This window comes from Conger conger, chromosome 5 (genome assembly GCF_963514075.1).
Source record: "Conger conger chromosome 5, fConCon1.1, whole genome shotgun sequence".
Classification (NCBI taxonomy): Eukaryota; Metazoa; Chordata; class Actinopteri; order Anguilliformes; family Congridae; genus Conger; species Conger conger.
Genome location: NC_083764.1, coordinates 58,689,072 through 58,712,664, shown reverse-complemented (window position 1 = coordinate 58,712,664; position 23,593 = coordinate 58,689,072). Strand labels below are relative to the sequence as shown.

General features: G+C 43.7%; 1 protein-coding gene across 1 annotated transcript in view; it reads right to left on the bottom strand.

Annotated features, from left to right (window-relative positions):
• LOC133128624 (receptor-type tyrosine-protein phosphatase F) overlaps nt 1-10,127 on the bottom strand; it is a 235,413-nt gene extending 225,286 nt beyond the window's left edge. The window contains exon 1 of the mRNA XM_061242300.1: nt 9,885-10,127. The gene's annotated coding sequence lies outside the window, so the exon portion shown is untranslated. The remainder of the gene's footprint in view (nt 1-9,884) is intronic.
• Between the last annotated feature and the right edge of the window lie 13,466 nt (nt 10,128-23,593).

Sequence of the window (23,593 nt, the reverse complement as noted above, 5' to 3'; positions counted from 1 at the left end):
CCCACAGGCCAACGACTGTTTTACACACTGCACGCCCCACAGTGCAACAGGAGGCCGGCTGCCCATTGAACGAGTGGGCGTCTTTAACCGACAACACCTGGGAGCCTATGGGCACCATGCGCATGCATGGGAGGGCCTCATTCAGCAGTAACACAAACACAGCCAGACCTAAACCCACACAGCCCCCGGGTCTGCGTTCAGTCACTGCAGACTCTCGAGTTTGGATCTTAACCCTTTAAGGCGCGTAAGTGGAATGTTCTAAACTCAACATTCCGAATGCTGATGTCACAATCGCCACTGGTAACTGAAAGCAATGGGAGTTCTAGAACACTGACTTAGAAGTTATATGGAAAAATAACATTTCAAAATACCTACTCCTCAAAGGGATAAGGTTGGAGCCAGAAAAGCCAAGGTTATACGGCCCTGCCTGCACACAATGCATGCGCCTGTATTGGCTGGGGTGCTCGGAAGCGAAAAGTCATCTTTTGTGCATTGACAATAAAGATTTGTTCACTGCTAATAAAGGTATTCAGAACTCTCTCATAAGAGGCGGAGTGGTGGAGCCTTGGTCTGAATGGGCTCTCAGACACCAGGCCCCGCGGCACCGGTATCTTGCCGTGCACCGGCTCCACTCAGACGGGCGCTCCAGGAACAATTAAGCAATTAGGGCCGATTACCACGCCGGCGCCCTCGCGGGCCCCAGAACCGGAGCGACCGCTCGTCCTCAAGGACGGAAAACAAAAACAAGAAAACGTCACGCGGTTCAGTTCCGTCACGCTGCTCCATTTCACAGCGAGCCCGCGCAAAGGCGGGCGCGGACCTGCGGGGCCCGGTCCCAGGGGCCCCGTCTGTTTCACCTCCCACCGATGTTTGCTTCCCGCGCGCTCCTCTTTAATTTAGCGCTGCGGCAGTAAGATAAAGGGCCCCGGCACCCTGCCTAATTCCTGCCTCGCCGGCAGCAGCTGCACTAAATCAGCCCGCGTGATATGACTAACTTTTCAAACTCCAACTCTCCCTTCTTCCGCCACGGCGACCCACATTCAAATTTATAGCAACTGGATATTTAATACATAATGAACTAAGGCTAAACAAATCAAGCACTGAAGGAAGACTAATAAGATTTCAAATGGAATAATGCTCCATATTTCCATCCGTGCCGCAGACGCGGTAAAATGGATACACGAGAACGGGGACAAATAAGCGGCGTATTAGACAGTTCGGGAATCCAGATGAATCTGCTCAATAGCCGACACGTACGGCGATTTGCATATATGTGTGTCCGGGGAAGGCTCGGATTGACTTGATCTGATTTGATTCGATCGCCAGGGGTCTGGGTGACATCACGGCGTGCAGAACAGGCCTGACGGAGGCAGAGGCGAGGGGAGGCGGGGGGGGTGGGTGGATGTCACCTTCATGTGAATCAGCGACATCCATCATTCCCCTCGTTCCCCGGCTCCTTACTGCACGGTGCAGGGGGGGGGGGTCAGGATGACTAATTCACTCATGGGATAATAGTCACATTGGCAATCACGGGCGCGTCCCGCGGCCTCGGACGGAATCACAACACAGGACGGGGCGCTGGGCGCCCCTCCCGTCCCTCCCGGGCCCAGCGCCTCAGCCCGGGGTTCCGCGGCGGTGCGGCACGTTCCTCCCCCAATTAAAGAAAGCGGCGGCGGCGGCCTTCGTGAAAAAAGGGCGGAGCGCCATTAGCGGTTTTTGACGAGCGGCCTAAATGTTAAAAAAGGGGGAAAATCGCGATCGATAAAAGGGAACGTTAAAGTGGCGGCGGGCCATTATGTTCCAATCAAATTAAAACTGGCAGGGGAGGGGACTCGCTGTAAGGAACGGGCCAATGTGTCAGAAAACTGATACATTATGAATGTGTACGATGACAAATTGCCGCTGCAGTTCTAAATATGTTCAGAATGATATCATTAGCACCCAGACATCCATTATTATTATGAAGAATGGAGCGCAAATGTATGGGGACGCAGCTATGCATAATCGCCAGGCGGAGACAGCAACAGATATGCGACGTGGAGCACTCCGCAGAATTAATGCCCCGCTGTTTAACACGAGGCGGAAATATAACCGCACGAAGAGGCAAAACAGAAACACATTAACGTCACTGGCCGGGACTCAAGCAACCTTTGCCTTTAACACTTGGCTCACGGTTAAATTAAAGGTACAGTAGGTAATTTCGGACTTCTAACAGTCAAGAGAGGAATAGCGGCAACAAACATCTTCAAACCACAACACTGTTTATCCCTCCCCCTTCTCTGTAAATGCGCTGACGTTGAAACGCCATTGGCTGTGGCAATTAAAACCAATTTTCAGCCAATGAGCTTTAATTATTGTACAGTTATACAATGTTTTGGAGTGTCGGGCCATCAACTGCATATTTAGAAACTAGAATTTAAGGACTATAAACACAGGCAGAGGGTGAGTCAACATGTCAGTGAGCCTTTTTCAATGATAGGAAGGGATTTACAATGGCCTTGTAACAATGTTTTAACAAAAACATCTTACCGATTATACCTTTAACACTTCAATTTTCTTCACGATCATAAGTCTGGTGACTGGTTTGCCACTGTTGATCTGGTCCTAGGCTGGTAAAAGCATGCAGCAGGAAGGGCACCTCATGGAGTCTTATGTGTGTCTTTCCTATGTCCTAGCATAGCTGCATCACTCACACGCAGGTCTGTAGAGCATCATAAGATGGGTCAGTCGTCACTGTCCGTCTGCGTTCCCACTCACTGCAGGCCCGGGGTGAGGGGGGGGGACTCAACTGCTTCTTGACCAACACAAAGACATCTTCTACAGTCAAGGATGACTTAACACTGAAGACAACAGCACCATACGATCTGCAGAGATGGGGGTGTGGTGACACTCTCGGTCACCAAATAATTAGACGTTGGTATGACCTCTCATCAACGTTGGTCATGGAGGTCGATATTGTGTTGATTAGTGGAATTAAATATTTGGTGACACAGGTAAATCGAAGAGGACAAAACACTGATGTAAGTGTTGTGAGTCATCGTCAGTCAGCCCGGTTTAGACAAATTGTTTGGGGGGGTTGGGAAAAATCCTTAAAAGCTTTTTTCCAATTCATGACCCACGTGGACTTCTCCCAGATAAAACCTACTGGGCGGCACGACCCCGAGAAATCGGCAGCTTCCCTGCATCATCTGCGCAAGGTGCTGTTGACGGGGGCGGCGGTCAGTCGGGGACAGGGTTCGGTAAGTGAAGCTTTAACCTTGAGATCCCAAATGTGCCTGAATGATGCATGCGATGGCTTTTCCGTCTACAATCTCTGGGGTTTTCGCCGTTCACCGTTTCAACACATTGATAAGACCACACAAAAGATTTAGAATCCTCTCATAGCCGTAACCTCATAGATTTTGTCCCAGCGACCAATCGTAGGCACACAGGCACAGGCCTACCCTTCACATTTTCCAATGCACATAAATTAACGTCAGGTACTGTGGCTCCAGGGCGGCACGATTGGAGAGTCTAAATTGACGTGGGTATGAGTGTGTGAGTGAATGGTGTGTGTGCCCTGCGATGGACTGGTGACCTGTCCAGGGTGTATTCCTGCCTTTCGCCCAATGTATGCTGGGATAGGCTCCAGCCCCCCTGCGACCCTGTTCAAGATAAGCGGGTTCAGATAATGGATGGATGGATGGATGGATGGACTGTGGCTTCACCATAACAGCGGAGTGTGCCCCCACAGAAAGAACACAACTGGGTGTGTTAACGCGAGAGACAATAAAGAAAGCCGAAAATGAAGGGATTCTCATTTCCTTATTTTTGCAGAGGGGAACCAGTACGTGCCTTTGTGGGTTTCTGAGGAAAGCCAACGGCTGGTGTCACTATTTGGATGACAGACGACAGGCAATTTCGGCATCAGATGGTCTGAATCCCGCTCATTTTAGAATTAGGCTGCCTTTCAATCAGGACCTTTATTTAGCTGCGGAACGCTGAATGACTTCACATCTTGCCCAAATTATGGCTTCAATTAAGAACCTGAGGAGGGAAGGGCCCGCTCTCCAGGACAGGGGGGGGAGTAACCGGTGGCTTCGCCATGAGTGTTGGAAAGTGCCTCTAATGCAGCCGCGCGCCTTTTTCTCAACCTGATTCCTGCTTCCACTTTACATTATATAGGCACACCCTGTAAAACATCAGTGTAAATGGTTTATAATGCCACCAGCAGCTTGCTTAATAGGAAACCTGGTTTCAATCAGCAGACAAATTGCCTGCACAGCCAGCAGTCTGCTACCTCACAAATCTTTCAACCGTACTGACAGTATGCGGCAACTTGCTGCTGGGTTACCGAAAATCAAAGAGGGAAGTCCAAAATAGGCCAGTCGTCCTCCCTACCATGTTAAAACTGAACCGCTGCCACTGGCGCCCATAAGGTACCAATTGACTGTCCAAAACAGCCCCAGCCATGACGTCCAGGCCGAAATCCCAACCTGCTTCATTTATACATCACGCAAGGTTAACCGAAAAAGAAATCCTGCTGCCTGTAACCAATGTGGTCTGAGTGTTCAGACACAAAATGGCTGACACGAGTGCAGACTTCGAAGAGTTAACTCATTCATTTAACTGAGATTCTTGGACTAAACGTAGCCCATATGACATTGTGTTTTTTTTAAATGTTACTGTACCCCAAGTGGCCTCTTTTCACACACAAAAATGAGAAAATGTAATCCTTAAATTCAAGTTTGAGCTTGGAAAAAATAAGTTTAAGCAATACTGGGATATTTTTTGACAGCCCTAATGTATACACACACAGACTAAGCGTTATCATTTAAGCCGAAATTCACATAATCACAGGAAAAAGCAGCAGTGAGGATCAGCTGGAAATTGTTTGTGCAGAGTGGCCCTTCAGCACATGACAACAGTGAGCTGGAGAGCTTCACAGTGCCAATTAGCAGCAGGCATTTTCAGGGCTGTTCACTGTGGAGGGCTCCGCCGCCAGGAGGACCAGGCATGGATCACGCGGGCGGGAGCTGAAACCCATGCTCTGCGGACAGCAGTGCGTTGCTCTGCCGAAACCCACACACACACACACACATGCACGTGTGCTCACAAACACACACACGTGTGCACACATACACACATGTATACACGCATGTGCACACACCCATACATGCACGCACACACACACACACACAGACACATGCACGTGTGCTCACAAACACACACGTGTGCACACATACACACACACATGCACATGTGCACACAAACACACATGTATACACACACGTGCACACATCCATACATGCATGCACACACACACACACACACACACACACAGACACATGCATAGACACACACACCCACACACACAAACATACACATACACACACACACAGGCACACACACACCCACACAAGCAAACACTTACAAATACACAGAGTGGCAACAGAAACGTCCTGCTCAGACACACTCACTAAGGGCCAGTAACCCTGCAATCCATTATTCAGGCCTAATGCCTCTATAATCCAGTCTGAGAGAGCAAGCCACCTATACCACCTCTTCAGCCTAAAAGCCTCTATCAACCACAAATGGACCAGGGTCCACAGAAGAGAAGACGTGAAGGAGTGGTCCTTATTCCGATTACAGGAGGGCATGGAAACTGCTCTCCGTGGCCCGGTATGTTCACCTCATGCCTTGCTGTTGCCTGTTAGCAGTGGGCTGCTAGACGCACTGCAGGTTCCCTTTGTGCCCACCAGAACACCCTGAGACTGGGCATGGGCACGCCTGCCATGGAAAGCACTCCCTAATCACATCGCAATGAGACAAGCATTTCTTAAAAGTGTCTTTAATACGTGAAATGCGTTTAAAACTAAGATTCTCGCTGAGCCACTTGCGATCGCTGGTCAGTAACTTTCATTAACAACGCTATTATGATCACGTTATTAAGGCAAGTCCTTATTGTCTCTCATCGACTCTCACCTCAGTCACAGCAAGGTCCCAGTTTGAATCCTGGCCAGGGCCTTTTGGTGTGGAGTTTGCATGTTCTCTCTGTGTCTGTGTGGAGTTTGTATGTTCTCCCTGTGTCTGTGTGGAGTTTGCATGCTCTCCCTGTGTTTGTGTTTGCAGTTTTGGCTGATTGGAGAGTCGAAATTGCCCCATAGGTATGAGTGCGTGAGTGAATAGTGTGTGGCGCCAAATGCATGCTGGGATAGGCTCCAGTCCCCTGTGTCCGATTCATTTTCACAGCGATTTGGTCTGCTTGGAAATATATAAATATTTAATGTTTTGAGTGATGTGTGATGTTGTTTTATTGTTTTCCCATGCCAAGACCCTGGTGTGACAGAAAAATAAATCAAAAGTATTGTAACACTGTGTGTTGGCTGTGTCTACCAATACAATAATTTCACTGACATTCTTGCATTGCAATTCATACACTATACAATACAATTAAATGACAGTGTTGCTGTTTGGTGGCTTGTTCATGTAGCTGAGACTGTTGTGAGAAAAAAAAAAAGCCATGACTCGGTGGTAAAAGCTAAAGCTAGACTAAAGTTCTGAGTTAAAAAGCAAGAGGAGGGAAAATTGGCCAAAATATGCTGAGGTCTCTGCGGGTTAATGCAATATTATCCATGCGACGCTTATGCCTCAGCTCATGAGTCAGCGGCCCTCTCCTCCTGCGCTTCGCCTTACAGAGGACGCTCCTACCCCGCTGCGGCGATGCACCACCGGGAGCCTGAGCAGAATATTCACCAGCGCGCTCCTCAGATACGCTTCGCATTATTTTGCAGCTTGACGTCGGTTGGCAGTGCCGTCCCGAAGGTGGTCTGGGGAAATTGCGCGCATTTCCCTGTGCTGCCAGAAGTGGGGGGGGGGGGGGGGGAAGGGGTGAGACGCCACACTGAAAATCTAGTTTAAATTGACCGACACCGCCACAACCCGTGCGTTTGACAAACAGCCCAAGGCTTTAAATCCCTGCCGCCGTCAATGTTGTTACTCTCATGCCACAGTTATTTCTTTCAACAACACATGTACTGTTCTTCTGTATTCACAGCCAGGCAAGGAACAAAAACTTGCATGTGAAATTCCGGCAATGAAGTCAAAAGTTCAAGTCAAGAGTGAGGAAACGTTACCCATTTTTGGCGCTGAATAATCAAATTTTTTTCATATTAACAACAGATTAAATTTAAGACATGGTGACGATGATCCAATAATCGTGTTGCAAGAGCGTCACTTCACCCTCGCTGCGCCTTAGATGCTGTAGCGAACAAATGATCCCTATTCTAACTTCTTGTGACTTGATGCAATTCCAAGAAACCCTCCCCGTCCCTTTAACAGCGGATTCCTCCCAATAAGTTTAACTGTGAAGATGCATCGCTACAGTGGTGTCCGGTGTAACCACTACTTGCGGCACTAGCGATAATAACTGTTTTTAAGAAGTTACCGTTGTTTAGGTGATGCGGACTACTTCTGTTTTAAATAAGTGTTTCGGCTCTACTGTCCTGCGTCTTGTATGCGAGACGCTTGACAGTGAACGCCCCTGCAAATAATCACTTGCGTGGGCGCCCATCTCAAAATAGCCCCGCGGAGTGACGGGGCGTACTGCGAGCACACCAGGGGTGCAGTTCCGTCTGCTGCTCTGTCTGTTTGTCTAAACACGTATAATACAGCCATCGTCCTTTAATCCGATCGTGTTTAACAGCAAAAACATTTGGCTTCACTTTTCCAAATCGTTAGTCGCAAGCTTTTTCACTCGTACCGCAGAGTAGCTTTTCTGACTGATACCTCTACGCTTCATACACAAAGATGTCAAATGCGCATTGATACCTTGGGCAAAATAGCCAAAATGTTATTTTGACAAGCGTCCCGTCCTTTCGGAAAAGTAATGCAATGTTAGTCGCATTTTGAACAAATCCTGGTTACGTAAGGATCTGCAAAATATCTAAATGAAATTTTGTCGTGTCGGTTTCTTCAACATGGAGTTCTGCAGGAGCCGTCGCCTGCTAATACAGCTGTCCTTTCAGCACTTGCCGCGCGAGGTCATACATCGTTTACAACAAAATTCATTCATTCCACCCATCCACTCAAAATGTTCAAATGTTTTTTCTCTTTTTTTTCTTTTGAACTCATTTTAAACATTTCTGCTATGAACTTACACTTCGCGATAAAACGTACTTCATTAAAAACATGTTTTCAAAACGGTTCAATCGCAACCGCAACCGTACAGAACTTCGAAGATTAGTATAGTACTGCCCTCGAGCAAACTGTCGGACATACACATTCCGAAATGCGAGATAGCTACATCTAACGCCTAAGACATACATTCATAAAGACGATTTAATAGAAACCACCCAATACATACAAAATCAAAAAACGCCCGCTTCATGTGTTTTCTGCGACAACTACAATATGACATTTTCTTTAAAAGCAAGTTTATCAGAGAACACTGTTTATTAGCAATGGATTTCCAGGGCAAATCACTACTTCAAAGCCAACTGGTAGCAAGCTTTCCATAAAAATAATGAAGATGCACGTCAGAAAATAAGAGAACATTTAAAATGCAAGTTCTCATAGGTTTTGACTAACGTCGAACTTGAACGAAACAGGTTAGTCTTGAATCGGAAACCTCTGAATCAGAATATGTGGCATCAATTGTGTCTTTGCCGTTATTGAAGCTGGCTAGCAAATTCAGTGTACATTGTAACGATAAACGAGTGTAGTTAATTTCGCAACGGCGACTGCATTTAGTCAATCTGAATTTACTCGCGCTGTCTGTAGATTTTGGAAGACTAGACAAGCAAAAAAAATGTATTTTTTTCTATAAATACAAATGAATAAAGGCTGTGAATTAAGTATTGTAAATGCAAATAATTGATGTTACCTAAAGAGAAAAATCAAATGTTAAATGCAACGTTATTCTTACTGAAACGTAGTCAGCAAGCTACGTTTCCACTGAAAGTCGCTGGCTCGTTTGCTAAATCAACCAGCCTGTTCTGTTAGCTATCAGCTGGTAAACTGCCTATACGACTGTAAACCACTTGACAAGACTGTCATCTCGATTCTTGGCTTGCATGTCCATTAGCTAGCTGTGAATGGTGAATTAAAACAACTTAACTATACCAACTAGGTATAGTTACTTAACTAGCCAGCTATCCAAGTGAATGGCATTCCAGAGGCGTTAGTTAGCTAGCACTGGCCAGATAGGCAGCGATATTTCAGCGTGATGCTGTACGTGGTTAAAAGCGACCTTATCAAATGCAGTCATTTTAACCATGCAAGATAGCAACCTTTAAATTTCTTAGCACGCTTTAGTCAATGATTTCTGTTGAACTATGCCGCGGGTTGGTAGGCTAATCAGTATGTTTAAATATGTTAGTTTAGCTAGCTAACAGTTAATTATTTCAAACAAGTAGCTCCCCATCTAAGACGTGCGTCAGCTAACGTTAGACTAACTTAGCAGGTTGTGGCACCGTTAGCTTTACAGTTGCTAGCCTGCCTTCTAGACTGTGTGCTACCGATGTTTCCCAACACGAACATTATTAATTGTAAGTTACAAGCTGAATCATAACTTCGCTCTAGGGAAGTTCGCCTAGATTCATACGGTAAGTTAGTTTAGTTCGCTAGGTAACTTAACGTTAGAGAACTGATACCCACCAAGCTAACCTTAACTTATCTTATTCATAACTTTGAATTGGCTAGACACTGACTGAGACAGTGCCGCTCCGCTAAGCAAGAGCTCGCTAGCTAGCTAGTTGCCAATTGATTCTAGCTAGCACACGCTAGACAGCTGTAAACGTTAGTTCGCTAACTAACGTTAGCTAACGTTATACTACAGATCAACTAGATAGCCATCTAACCGTTAACGTTGCCGTGTGTCAGAAAAAATGGAAAACTACACTCACCGTTTCTCCTCCGTTTGCATTTCTCTCTTCGCAACCTCTTCGTTTTCCCGTTCACTTTGTAGCGTAAAAATCCACTTTAAATTCAGTAACCAGCCTCACTTCCACGAATAAAATTAAATGTCCCTGTAATGTTCCCACACAGGAACTTCGGTATAATCCTGGGGGGAAATATATGTTTATCGTCTTTATGTTGAAAGAAGTCTGTTTTTCAGATATTCCCCTTTATAACGGTCTCCGAGTTTTCCCAGCCGCACGTTCTCTCTCCCTTTGCAGGCTTGCAGTCGGCTGGAGCTCTTTCTCTCGCTCTCTCACTCAGTCACGCTCTTGTCTCACAGTTACACAGGTTGTTCGGATTTTCGGATTCGCTCGGACTCTCTCGGTTTAAGTCGACGAAGGAGCTTCATTTCTTGTACCGATAACAATATAACGTTATTTGTAAAGACAGGGATTGGATTCAATCACATGAAAATGTGTTTTATTACACCTTACTTAATCGGATGAACGTGGGCTATCAGATTTTCCAAGTTAAGCAGCCTGTATTGCTGATATTCATGCTTCATTTTTTTTTTTACGTTGTTTTTTTTTTTTTTTTTTACCAATACCTCAGGGTGTATTGCACGTGACTGTAATGTCATGATGCACCTACAGTGTTCACATTTTCTATCTGCATTAAAATATGATCCAAGTTCTTATATTATATCTTATACATAAAATGTATAAAGTGTTGCCTTCACCTTAAATGCATTGCCTAAACATGAGGTAAACCAAGAAATATCAAGAAAGTATTCATAGAAAGATCCCATGCGAGTCAATTTTTATGTTTATGATTATTTGAATAGGGTCCATCAGTATGAGGAATATTTTATGATTCATGCAGATCGTTGATTACTCTTTTCGATGCAAACATATTGGTCCAAAGTGCCATTTTAAGTGAAAATTTATTATGAACAATAAGATAAATTGTCTCAGGACCATGAAAACAAACAAACAAACTTACCAACTCACATACTGTGAAGAAAGCAGGAATAGCCTTCTAATGTTGGTAGAATATGCCACGAATCGCTGCCACAATCAGCAATGATGCGCAACAAGGCCTGTAGTACTTGAAGAGTCATTTTGCCCCATACCAACAATACTGAACTAGCGCATAGAATCAAACGTTAAGATTGATCCGTAAGTAATCTAATGGTGCTCGGCTCGTGATTATGACGGCCAAATATTGGACAGCCCGCATCTGGATAATAGCGCACTTGACGGAGTGCGACACAGGAAGAGGAATTCTTGGGTGGCGTAGGGTCAGGGGCGCGTAGCGTGGGTCGGGGCAATTCCGCCACATCCTGGCTCTTTGTGCTTGAGCGGTCAAGCGGTGCACCTGCAGCTTCCAAGCCCCGCTACCGTGACCCCCGATAATGAGGGCCCAGCGGATCGGGGCCCTGAGAAACCCCGTCGCCCATTAGCAATCATTAATCTTAGGGTCAGACTGTGATGAACAGCCATGGTTTCAACCAACCACATTTATTTATTTTTTTGCCAGAGCTTGGAGGCATCGTCTATACAAGTTCATGTTTGTACCGGTCCCCAGAATGCAAGCCTAAAGGAAGTCCTCTCAAGGTCATATGAGATATCAATATTCTGCATGTTTTTTTTTTTTACCTAGGCAATGGATAGCCTATTTATGTTGACCTCATTCAATATAAATGCCTTAGGAATCTGATCCCGTCTGAAAAAAAACAACATGAAAGATTTTGTCTGGTGAGTGCATCGCTTATCATGTGTCAGTCTTCCCCTTTGCTTAAGGGGCATGCACCACAGACAACTGATGTGTTTCAACCAGAAGCCCTCCGTCTCAAAATTCCTTTGAATGAATCTTTTGCTATTTCTGTTTTTCTATAATGTGCATCATGAACAAATAAGATATAACTGAAATAATTGAAAACACCGAAAAGCCGCCTGTAATGTAGTGGTTAAGGTAAATGACTGGGACAGGCAAGGTTCGAATCCCAGTGTAGCCACAATAAGACCCGCACAGCCGTTGGGCCCTTGAGCAAGGCCCTTAACCCTGCATTGCTCCATGGGAGGATTGTCTCCTGCTTAGTCCAATCAACTGTACGTCACTCTGGATAAGAGCGTCTGCCAAATGCCAATAATGTAATAATGTAATAATGTAGAAAAACGATTGGTCTCCATATAAGGAAAAAATAAAATCAGGCCAGCAGCAAAGACCATCTCACCTGCCCAAACAGTAATCTGCAAAGCCTGCATACAGGAGTAGAAGGAGACTGCCTTGCAGGGGAAATGCACTTTGCCTCCTCCACTGTTAATGAGCAACTTTTAAATTGAAGCTGGAGAAGTCCCTCTCACTAACAGTGTTGAATGATGTTAGCACCCCTCAGCTGAAAGAGCAAAAGCAATGCCTCAAAGAAAAGTGGGTTTCGTCTTGTTCTTTGAAATGACTTTAAACATAAAACAGGGAACGATACTGAAATGCCACCTGAGTGGGGTGTGCATAAGAAACCGTTTCATTTGAACATGAAAGTTGATCAAAGGCATAGGAATTATTGTGGCAAATGTACTGTAGATGTATTGTATTGCAATGCAAACGTTTTATTTATGTCACCATATGAGGATCGCAGCTGGGATAATGTCTTGGTTCTTTGTGAGTGTGAAAACCGACAATGTACGATTCTTTGAAAAAGACTGAATATCTTGTATAACAAAAGCTTGTATAACAACACTTTACCGAATTCGGTTTTGTATGTTCATCTGTTTGTCGCTTGGTCTACACCGAAAGGGCACAGATATCAGTTTTTATCTTTGTCTGGAGTCAAAGATGGTCTGTAGTTTGATCCCAAATGTTAACATTTGCAAAAATGTCAAGACACCTGTGGGATTAGAAGTGAGAATATGATGCACATTAAGCGATGAAGCAATAGTGGAAAATATATCAGTTGGTACCTGATAGCAACTTCTCAAGGTTTGGATCAGTCTGGAATGCGTGACTCATTCCTACTTGACTTGCACATTTTTCCTGCTATACAGGACAGGCATTCCACAGCCCTCCATTTGAATCTAAAATTACATTTCTCATAACTGCAATGGTAAATTACTGTGTCACTACCAACACATTTGCCATCACACATTGCTATTACTTTTTTTTTTTTGGCTTTCAATCCAGCTACATGTAATCAGTTTATTGAATAACAGGTATCCTTCAATGTACCAGAGACACTTGAACACTCTCCTTGGCACTGTCTATGGAGTGCAGCTGCATAGATAATTGGTGTAAACATATAAAAGTGTTGTGCTGAAATTCATTACGGGCTCTGTGCAGCAGGGGTAGTGAGACCAGAGCATGAAATTATAATGCCGTGCTTATGATAGATGGAAATTTACAACGCATCTCATCTGAGCAACATGTTTACTTACATAAACACCATGATAACAAACCAGGCTTTGGAAGCTGGGCTTGCCATTTTTTGTTGCACACATTTATACTTCAAAATACATAATATTTTAAAATAAGATACATTTTAATTACAGAGCATATAGAAGTATGGAATGATTACAGCTACAGTGTAATCGTTAGGTGTCCCAAATCCCATGAATTCTCAGACTAAGCATTATTATGCATCAGTAATGCACTGAAAAGGTGTGACTATTTGTACTGAAGCATCAGGATTGCTTTTGTGAATCCAGTTCTGAAAGGGTGCAATCCTTAAAATTGTTATTTTTCCTTTTATGACAGTGACACACTGAGAACATGGGTGTGTGTGTGTGTGTGTGTGTGTGTGTGTGTGTGTGTGTGTGTGTGTGTGTGTGTGTGTGGGATGGGGATGAGGGGGTGAGGGGTGGTGGATAAGCTAGACAAATCAAAGCAATTATCAGCTGTGTCAGTAGTTAAGTGACAGGGTGCAGATTAACTCTGCGTCCAAACGTGCCCCCCTCTCCCCCTCTTCCCTTCAAGAGAGGTTCCCACCATCCCTGTGTCAGTTCCAGCAGGTGAACAGTATGTGTTAAATAGCCCGGCTTTCATGTCATTATAGCCACTATTGTAATTCTATTGCTATTTTTGTCTCAATTTGTTATAAATATTTGCAAACTGTTGCCAAATGGATGCCAGAAATCTATGAAGGGTGACTCAGCCTTGTCCAAGCTAGGGATTTTCAGTCAACAGTCAGATACTGAAAAGGCCGGAGCAAAAATTTCGAAGGAGATAAGAGGCAGGAGAAATGTATAGACTGTTATTTATTTATTTATTTATTTATTTATTTATTATTTATTTATAATGACCCCCCTTCAATTTCCTTCACAGTTTTACATTTTAATATCAGTCCATACCGAGGAGCATGATGAAGACTTGGTTATCCAGGCTGGGACAAAGTTGCAAGGAACAAATTGCAAACTTTTGTTTTCACAAATTAGGGATTAGGTTTTGCAAATAAACGTGTGTCACAGCCAGGCCACGTCCAAATTATCTCATCCGGACTGCAATTATTTTAGTTGTGCATGAAGCAGCTAACCTTGGATTATCACTCTTCCCCAAGCACAACCATTCATTCAAATAATAGGGGGACTGTATAGGCTCCATGCTGAAATGTTTAGATTCATTGTTTAAATGTAAAACGTGTTATACGTGATATGCTTAATAAGATCATTTTCATAGCTGTTGGCGTTCATAGCTGTTGCACCCTTGAAGGTGCAAGCAACCATGTATTCTATAACAGATGGTGCTTTTTCCTCATGAGCCAAGTGAGTGGCAGCTGGATTTTCTAACATTTAAAATAGGTTTAATAATATTTTCTAACAACCGGCTTTATTATCGGTGCTTGGCGTTTGGTGATTACATTTCTGCTGACTGTTGTAATACTCTGAATATCTTACTGTGCAACCTTGACTATCCCAGGAGAGAAGAAGGAACAACATTCATTTTAGGGCCATTTTCCTTCAGATAAGCTCTTCTATAATTTCTTTCAGAAGATTTTATGGAGGGGTAAGACTCCTTGCACTGCATGTCATAATAATATCAATTCTGATTGCATTGTCACATTGACATCTCTAGTGCAGAATTCAAAGGTGAATTCCTATGCTGAAGAAAATGCCACTGAACAATATGCAGGTGACCATAGCCACCTTATAATTACAGAATTACATAATAGCATTCATGCAGCGTTATACAATGAACACACTTTTACACAATTAATTCATTTGCCCATTTTCCTATTGAAAATGAAGGAAAAAGTGCACATTTACCTGAAGCTATTAGAGTTATCGCCATGGAAGCAGCAGGGGAGAAACGGCGAGAGGGATGTGTGGGTGTTTTGTGATTAAGCAGGACAGAAATCATTGCCAGAAGGCCAAAGAACTTGAGAACAGTCTATGGAAGTGCTTATTGTATGGAGTGTGAGTAGGCTGAGAGTTGACACCTCAATTTTTCTGATTCACGGTCAATCTCGGTTCAGGAGGAGCTACTCGGATAGGCTATAATATTTCAGATAAATGTACGAAGGAAAAAAAATGGTTTACCACAGATTCTATTTACAACTGTACCAACTGTTACCACTCCGCTGGTGATGGGAGCGCGGGAGGCTGAACGAGGTGCAGTTTGAGACAGCGTGGTGGACTGCGATGGAGCCAGGGATGCTGGACTTGTTCACTCCAGGAGGTCCAGAGCTTTAGGTTTCAGTAATCCCAGAGAGGGCCAGCAGATTAGGATACTGCCTTGTCAGAATTCCTTAATCCAGGGATGGGCAACTCCAGTCCTGGAGCGGCAGTGTGTACGCAGGGTTTTTCTTGCCACCAGTTACCCCGGCTCAATCAGCTAATAAGCCATATGCACCATGACCGATCATAAATTAGACCGCAATAAAATGCAACAAGACAAGAACATTTCTCAGCTGCTGCTTATGACACAGAATGTGGCAAAAAATGACAGGTCGTGTAAATTGGGCTAGACTGGGATAATGAAATAATTAAGAGCAGAAGTTGGTCTGAAATCCAGAAACAGAGACGGCCCATCCCTGCTTTCAGCCAACAGTACGGAATGCGAGGAGTTAGTTCATCCTTAATCAAAGTGGGATCTGACTTTTTGATCTTTTTTTCTTTTGAAAGAAATTATTCTGATCTAAATCGAAAAATGAGCGTGGTTAGGATTCACTTCAGCTTAATTAGTTTTGAATCAGAACCTGTGACTATGAAGTCACCTAGAGATAAATAAAGATCATGCAATTGCTTGCAAGAGGAAAATAAGAATGGAAGACTCATTATCAAAGACAGAGCAATCCAAAAACAAATAATGTTAGCAAATGTTTTCCAATATACTTTTTTTGTGATATTTAAAAAATGTGTATACATATTCTTCACAGGATTGGTACATACAAAAACAGGCTGTTTACCCCACTTGAATTTTAGTATTTTAATAACTAAATAATTAGACTCTAACACAAATACAGCATGTGCAATATATGTTTTGCACATAGAACCAGGCCAACAGCTATAAGAGTACCGTATGTATGAATGAAGGTTTGCATCAGGAGATGAGGTGTATTTCTGTCACGACAATAAGAAGCTTTGCAAGAGACACGATTGATTTAATCACAGTTAGGACACATTACTTTGAAGAGGCCTGAGAAAAAATGCTTTAATAATCCATCTTTCCAACTAAAATAATTCAAAACATAGCAAGCAGTGCAATGATTTAATATAGATGGCATCTATTAAATAAATAACAATGATCGGACAGAGCAGCAATGTTGACGGACATAAATTCAGATATAAAATCAATGCCCGAATACGTAGAAACTCAATTTTCCTTCTACTCATTACCGCGTAAATTGCAAATTTTTCATCTCCATAACAGTGATGAGAGCCTTTTAAGTCTTTCCAAACAAACCACCTACGTATGCATCAAAGTGACATCAGAACCTAATCATGTCAGAGCTGGAACTCCCACTTCAGTACGATGACAATGCAGTCCAGTTTCTGGCCCAGCATTCGGGAAAGTGTCACAGAACAGGGATGGGTTTAATCTTGCTCAACCTAGATGAAATTAGGATATACACGGAAAATGTGCCCAAAGCTTGGCACTCATCCTCTGAGGAACTTTATGAACACGTGACCCGTTTTTCAGCGCGTGACAATATTACATCCGTATAGCATTTGATGGTTTCAGCTGGCAGTTAAACAGGGTGTCGTTCTCTGCGTAAATTGAACTGATTCACACTCACGCCATGTGAGTGAATATCCACACTGAGTTTGCATCTATCCAGAGGCTCTCAAGTCACACATTAACAATTCATTTTTCCTGAATTATTTAGTGCTAGTATGTCCTAGCATGGCAGTTTTCTCTTTATATTGACTGTTGTATTGAAGCCAGGAGGTCCTTTATTTTTTTGTGGTTTATTAATGGAGAGAAAGCTTACAAACCAAAGAACACAAAACAGTTGCATTAGAGGATCATAAGAAGAATATGTGTTTTGCCTTCAGTAAAAGGCAAGATCTTATTCATCAATTTTATATTTCAAAGGCACCAGTCAAATTAATGGACACTTAATTTGAATGATTATATCATTTTCATCATTTAGCCCCCTTTTTCCAGGTTTGCGCAGAAATTCTGCAAAACACAACAGTGCACTTTTAAATAAGAACACTGACTGCAAAACCTGAACTCGACCACTGTGAGCCCTAAGTGGTCAGATTTCCTAATTGACTGCATCCTCTCTGTTTGTTCCTGATCTTCAGTCAGCACTCCCTGGCATATTGGGTTTCAGAAGCCTTCCCGTTGGCCTCTCAGAGCGCTGAGGGAATCTGTTTTTTCCTCAGCTTCGGAGGAAGGCTGAGCAAAAGGATATTAGCTGGTTAATTTTTAATTTCTTGAATGCAAAGCCATGTTTTCATAGGCTAAGCACTAATGGCCCGGATTAGGTATCATGGCGGAAATCTCCGAAGGACCCCAAGAATGCTCTTAGGGTCTCCATGGAATGTGCCATTAAGGCCCCCCCCCCCCAGAAAACAAGCCACTTGGAGACATGCTGTCCCACTATTGACTGCAGTGCTTCAGACTGAAAGAGAAGACCGAGCTGCTTTGGAGCTGAAGTGATGTGAAATCCAGCTGAGAATAGCATGGGGCTAGTTCCCTCTCATTTTTCACTCGGCGAAACATTGATAAATACCAATTATTAACCAACTGGGTATTTGTTCTCCTTTCTACTGAGTGATTCAGTGCCACACTTTAATATTTCTCCTGAACATCATACCTCACACTATTTTACGGCGTAAATAAGCCGCGAGATTCATGTCCCAGTAATGTCACGCTGCTGAAGCCCGTTCGTGTTCACGATTATTGAGTTGAACACAAGCCCTAACCGGAGCAGACTTTTGGCCGAAGGACAAATAGTCTGAGCCTCGCAGGCACTCGCAGTTTTTTCCGTGCATGGCTACAAGCATCCTGATAGATATATTTATGAACACTGAATGTTTTCCTTGACTAGGGAAATGTCGCCCGCCTTCCCAGCGAGCGAAGGAGATGATTGTTTTTATTGACTCAGATGTTCTGTTAGCGCGGGCGTGAGGTGTTGTAAATATCCAGCGACCGCGGCTCTCCGCGTTGCGCGCGTCTCGGTTCACTCTCGTGCCAGGCACCGTTGATGAGCTAACGCTAACAGTCCCAAAGCATGCTCCCCCGAGAGTGACACGTGCGCAGCCAAATGGACATTTTCTCCTAAAATTCAGAAGTGTTTTTTTTGTCAAGCAGAAGCGGACATTACAGTGTCAGCACCTACACAATTCGTAGGGATTGTAGTAGCCCGTATATGAAGATAGGATGACTCATATCTATAGGGCCCCTTTCCATTTAAACCGTGTTACTCACATGATCGTGAAATTACAATTTATTGCTTTCTGCATTTACTAGCATTGAGTGCTTGGGATTCCAGATTACAATAAATGTCATAGTGAGTCGATGATTTTTTTAAAGCACATCATTCTTTTGTAACGCGCCGACAATGCGATTTGTCAAGGAATACACATTCCGTGTATTACGTGATGAATAGTGTTTCATGGTCCTGAGACTGGGGGGTTCAGAGTTTGGCAGAGAATCTTTTTCAGTCTCTGATATAACCACTAAAATGACTGCAAATACCTTGTCTCCCTCCATCACCAGTGAGAAGATCTGAGTCCATGCCAGCGACACCGAACTGCCTGTGCGGAACCCCTTCGGTCCAAGCAATTAAGGGATGTGGAATTCAGTGTCACTTTTATTTAATTTCCACTGTCTCTGGCAATTTCTCCGCTTCCAGAGAAAAAAATGGTCTCTCAACTTTTCAGCGTTTCTTCTCCAGCTCACTGTGGAACCCCCCGAACAACCCCCGACAACCCCCAACCGCCCTACCCGTTCCCATCCGGAGCCCCCTTGCTCTGGAATCTCCCATAATGCTTTGCTTCTCTGCACACCAGTGGTAGAGAATGATGAAACAGGACTGGAGGACCATGTTCAGCAGCGATTCCACCGACAGAATTTCACAGGCAGATGGTCTGTTTCCCGCCGAGGAGGCAGGAAGCTCCTTCTGAAAAGATTTATGCTGTGGGGGAAGAGAATCGGGATAGTATTAGACACACAGTATTAGGGCCATTTCCGAAGAAACGTGAATTGAATTGGCAGATGGTGGAAATATTCCTCGCTCCTCACATAAAAGCTACAGTCCAAATTGCTAGTGGGACGGTTCATAACATGAGGAAGGACGTACGTCAAATTAAAAGCTTGAAAGCACTGATGAACTGAGAGTGCATCTTAGGCAGAATACAAGATTACAGTTATCTTTTAGGTTTCTTGCTTGCGGGAATTTTTCCTTTCATTCTGTTTTGGCCATAGCCTGAGAGGTACCAAGCAGGACTGCAGTTTAAGAGAAATTATACACATTTTCTAAATTGAAACCAGAAAGCTGTTTGACCCTTGTATTGTCTTAAGGGTCAAAAATGACCAACCACTATATTTAACAGCAGAGAAAACCTCTTCATGCAAAATAGAATTCAATTCATTAAAATTCAATTAAGCAGCTTTATTTTAAGGGTTTAGTGAAGGCGGGCCTTAGGACAAGGGGACTACACAAAGGTTGATATGAACCCAAAACCAATTTTTGCATCAGTCATCATAAATCTTATGAAATGTGCACTCCATATCTTTGCCTGTTATTTTTCCACAGTTCTCTCATAGCAGTTTTAACCGTTCTTCTTCGTCTCTACCTCTTCTCCTGTTGATACTTCATGATGAAAACTCATTTCTGCACATTGCATCTTCCTTTTCTCTGGTCATTCATCAGTGACCATCATGAACATCAGTTTGTTCTTTGGGAATTTCATCCTACTGTCAATTCTACTGTCTTATTCTATGATACAATGCTTTTACAAATGGCATGGTTTGGATCTTACACAAGACCAGTAATAGACCTCTCCATTACTACTGAAATTTAAACGTAGACGTTTGTCTTCTTAGTCATTGACACTCTTTGCAGATACATCAAACATTTTCAGGTTCCTTAATATTTGTAAAAACGGGCGGTCAGCGCTACACTATGTTTGGCATATTAAGCAGCCAAAATTACATTTGCGTACATTAGTAGTAGGCATTTGTGTTTCACATTTTTATTTCATAAAGATGCATTTGGGGGTATAAATGCTTTTTCTAGACTATCTACCACAAGCTCTAGAAATGAGGAGAGTTACCAAATTAAGCAGTAAGGCTGTTTAAGATCATTATTTTTTGTGTAATTACAGGTTTAGACTGTGCGAAATTCAAAAGGGCTCTGTATTGCTGTGTTTAGTGAATTCACTGCTAACTCACTGCAGTACTCCTTATTTAGTCATAGCTTCTGCAATATCATTATCTATGTGCTGCAATATAGCATGAGAGGTTTCCAGGCAGGGGTTTCCATTGCCAGGTGAGTCTAAATCAGATGACGTCATTCCAGGTATAACGAAGGGTTGACCAGTAAAAGAAACAACTCATTGATTTTGGTGAGCCACACACCATCAGGACACCACTCCCACTTACACCATTAATCAGACGAATACAAACTCTCAATATGAAGAATATTTCATGAATGTCAGCATTAAGGTTATCAATGCAGTTGTGAGAAAATAATGAAGCTATCAATTTCTTACAACATGCCTGGGACATGTCTATGGGTAATTCCCTGAAATCGATACATTGTTATTTGTCAAATTATACAGCACTGTCTGTCATTTTATCATAGAAAATATAGATGGCAATAAGCACTCTATGAGAACACATTATCTGTTAAGCGTAGGTGAGCATGCATAATCTGTAATCACATTCAGCAATAAATCACTTATGTCTGGATTTTAATGGCGGGGGGGGGGATAGAATGAAAATAAAAAGATTCCTTTTTTTCCGTATGCATAATCACATACAGAAGCTACATGGAAGCCATATTTTATGTATTTTAGTCAGAATTACATAAGATACTGTGTGTTGCACTTAACCAACCACCAGGAGTATCATAGACTGCACAGGCTCATGGGAAGAGAAAAGGATATTCTGGTGTTGTTCACAGTGCAAATGTTTACATCATTATTTAAAACAGAGAAACGGAAGCAATGGAAGCTTTGGCCTGTGACAGGTAAACCGATTAAAGATTTAGATACACTCAGGTTCAGATTAGATACGTTCGGGTGGGCATTCATTCAGGTTTGCCGCTGTTTTCAGATGCCTATTCATACACGTGCACACACTCACATCAACACTGTTGCTGTTCAACACATGCTAGAAGCTGGAACAAACTCCTGTTCTCTTGAAAAAATGTCAAGGCAAATCATGATACTGTAACGAACAAAACATAGCAGATCATCAACGTACCATAGTGTGTGGATGCTTCAGCTTTTATGACCATAAATATGCTTTTGGAGACTCATAACAGTCATGGTAGCATGTTTAATTTATTTTTGGTTTTAAATACTCTGTGTTGCTCTAATTAATTCATGCAAAAGTGAAGAGAATAATAAGCAACCCTGGTGGAACCATATGATCCTGACTTTCTCATCAATGCTCTAAGTAGTATACTTCAGATATGATTAGATACAATAAGTACGTATATCTATGTATTATATAACTGATTTCTTTCTGTTTTTGTGCCTGCCATATATTCCATCCCGTTTCTCAGCCCACCTTCTCAGTGTGATGATAATGTTGAGTTAAAAAAAATGGAATATGATTGCAGTCATCTAAACTTTCCACAGATAAGAATAGCTCAGTGTGAATTTGCTTTGAAACCTAATTACCAAAACAAAGATTCCTGAGCCTACTGGCCAGCAGCTACATATTTCGCGAGAGGCAACCTGCAAGAATCCCCTCACTGTAATTGTCAATGGCTGAGGAGATAAAAGCAGAACTCAGGCTATAATTAAATGTCAAAGTTTCACATTTTAACCCAGCACGACTTTCGAGCTCTCGAGTGCGGCTCATTTGGCAAAACGTAGACTCGTCGCCTCACGCTGTGAGTTGCGGCTAGCCCAAACCCTTCTCTCACTAGCGTTCGGCACACCTGTATACAGTCCAGGGCTGCACGCTAACCAGGAGTTTCAGTGGGGAAGGCAGGGTCTTGCGACTGCTGTTCAGCTGAATAGCAGCTAAAGGAACGAGACAAGATGGTGGAAAATGGAGTGAGGTGAGCCGGCGGCCCACGTCCCCATCGACACAACACTTAAGTAAAGAGTAGTTGTGTCTCATCCCAAACTCAGCACATCCAATTGTTACTGCTTGATGTATCTGCGGGAACAATCCGGCAGTTATGGGCGTTGCTATGGCAACAAAACACAGTGCCCCCCCCCTGCTTTTTTTTCCCCCTTGCTCTGAGCAGTCTGAGAGAGTAAGAGCAACGCTAATGATAATGGCCTGACGCATATGGCATTACAAACAGCTTCCTCACACCAAACGGAGGCAAGGGCTGGGAAGACTCGAAGCCAAGGTGACCGGCGAAAAGGCCTCCGCTGTGATTACTTCTCCTCGTCGCTTCTGACTTGTGAGGAAAGAGGGCGCGAAGCCAATTCAAACTCAGGTCGCCGCACCACCACCACGCACACACACACACACACACACACACACACACACACGCACACAAACACACACGCACACCTTCGCCCCTGCCACAAACTGCCCAACAAGGCAGATCCGCAGGCCTGCCATTAAGCCCATGCACCGGTAGTGCTGATTATGCGCCGCCTGCCCAAAATGTCCTCCGGACCTTAAGCCTCCGACTGGACCGAGCCCCCCCCCCCCCCCCCCCAGAAGGGGAATGTGATTAGTATCTCTTTATAAGTCACATCCCCCTTCCCTCCACAGATCATTATTGTAATATAGCAGGGTCTATTACCCTCAATGGCCTGTTCTGGGAAGGTCTCGCAGAGGTGCACCGCGTGGCGTGGCACGGTGACTTTAATTTCACGCTTTGTTAATGCCCTCCGTCTCCCCGCGTCCGCGCAGCGAGCCGCGCGCCCCACCTCCCTGCCGCGACACGCTCCCCGTTTAACGGCTGCCTCCGGAGCGGAGGGCACACAAAAAACAACACATAAATCAGCTCGCCCACTGTACGACAACCGTCTCTATAACAACCGCCCGTGACGTCAGGGAGACCACGCCATAATTACTTCAAATTGCTGCTGGTGCTGCCGTCGAATGAAGACGTGTGAGGAATATAATC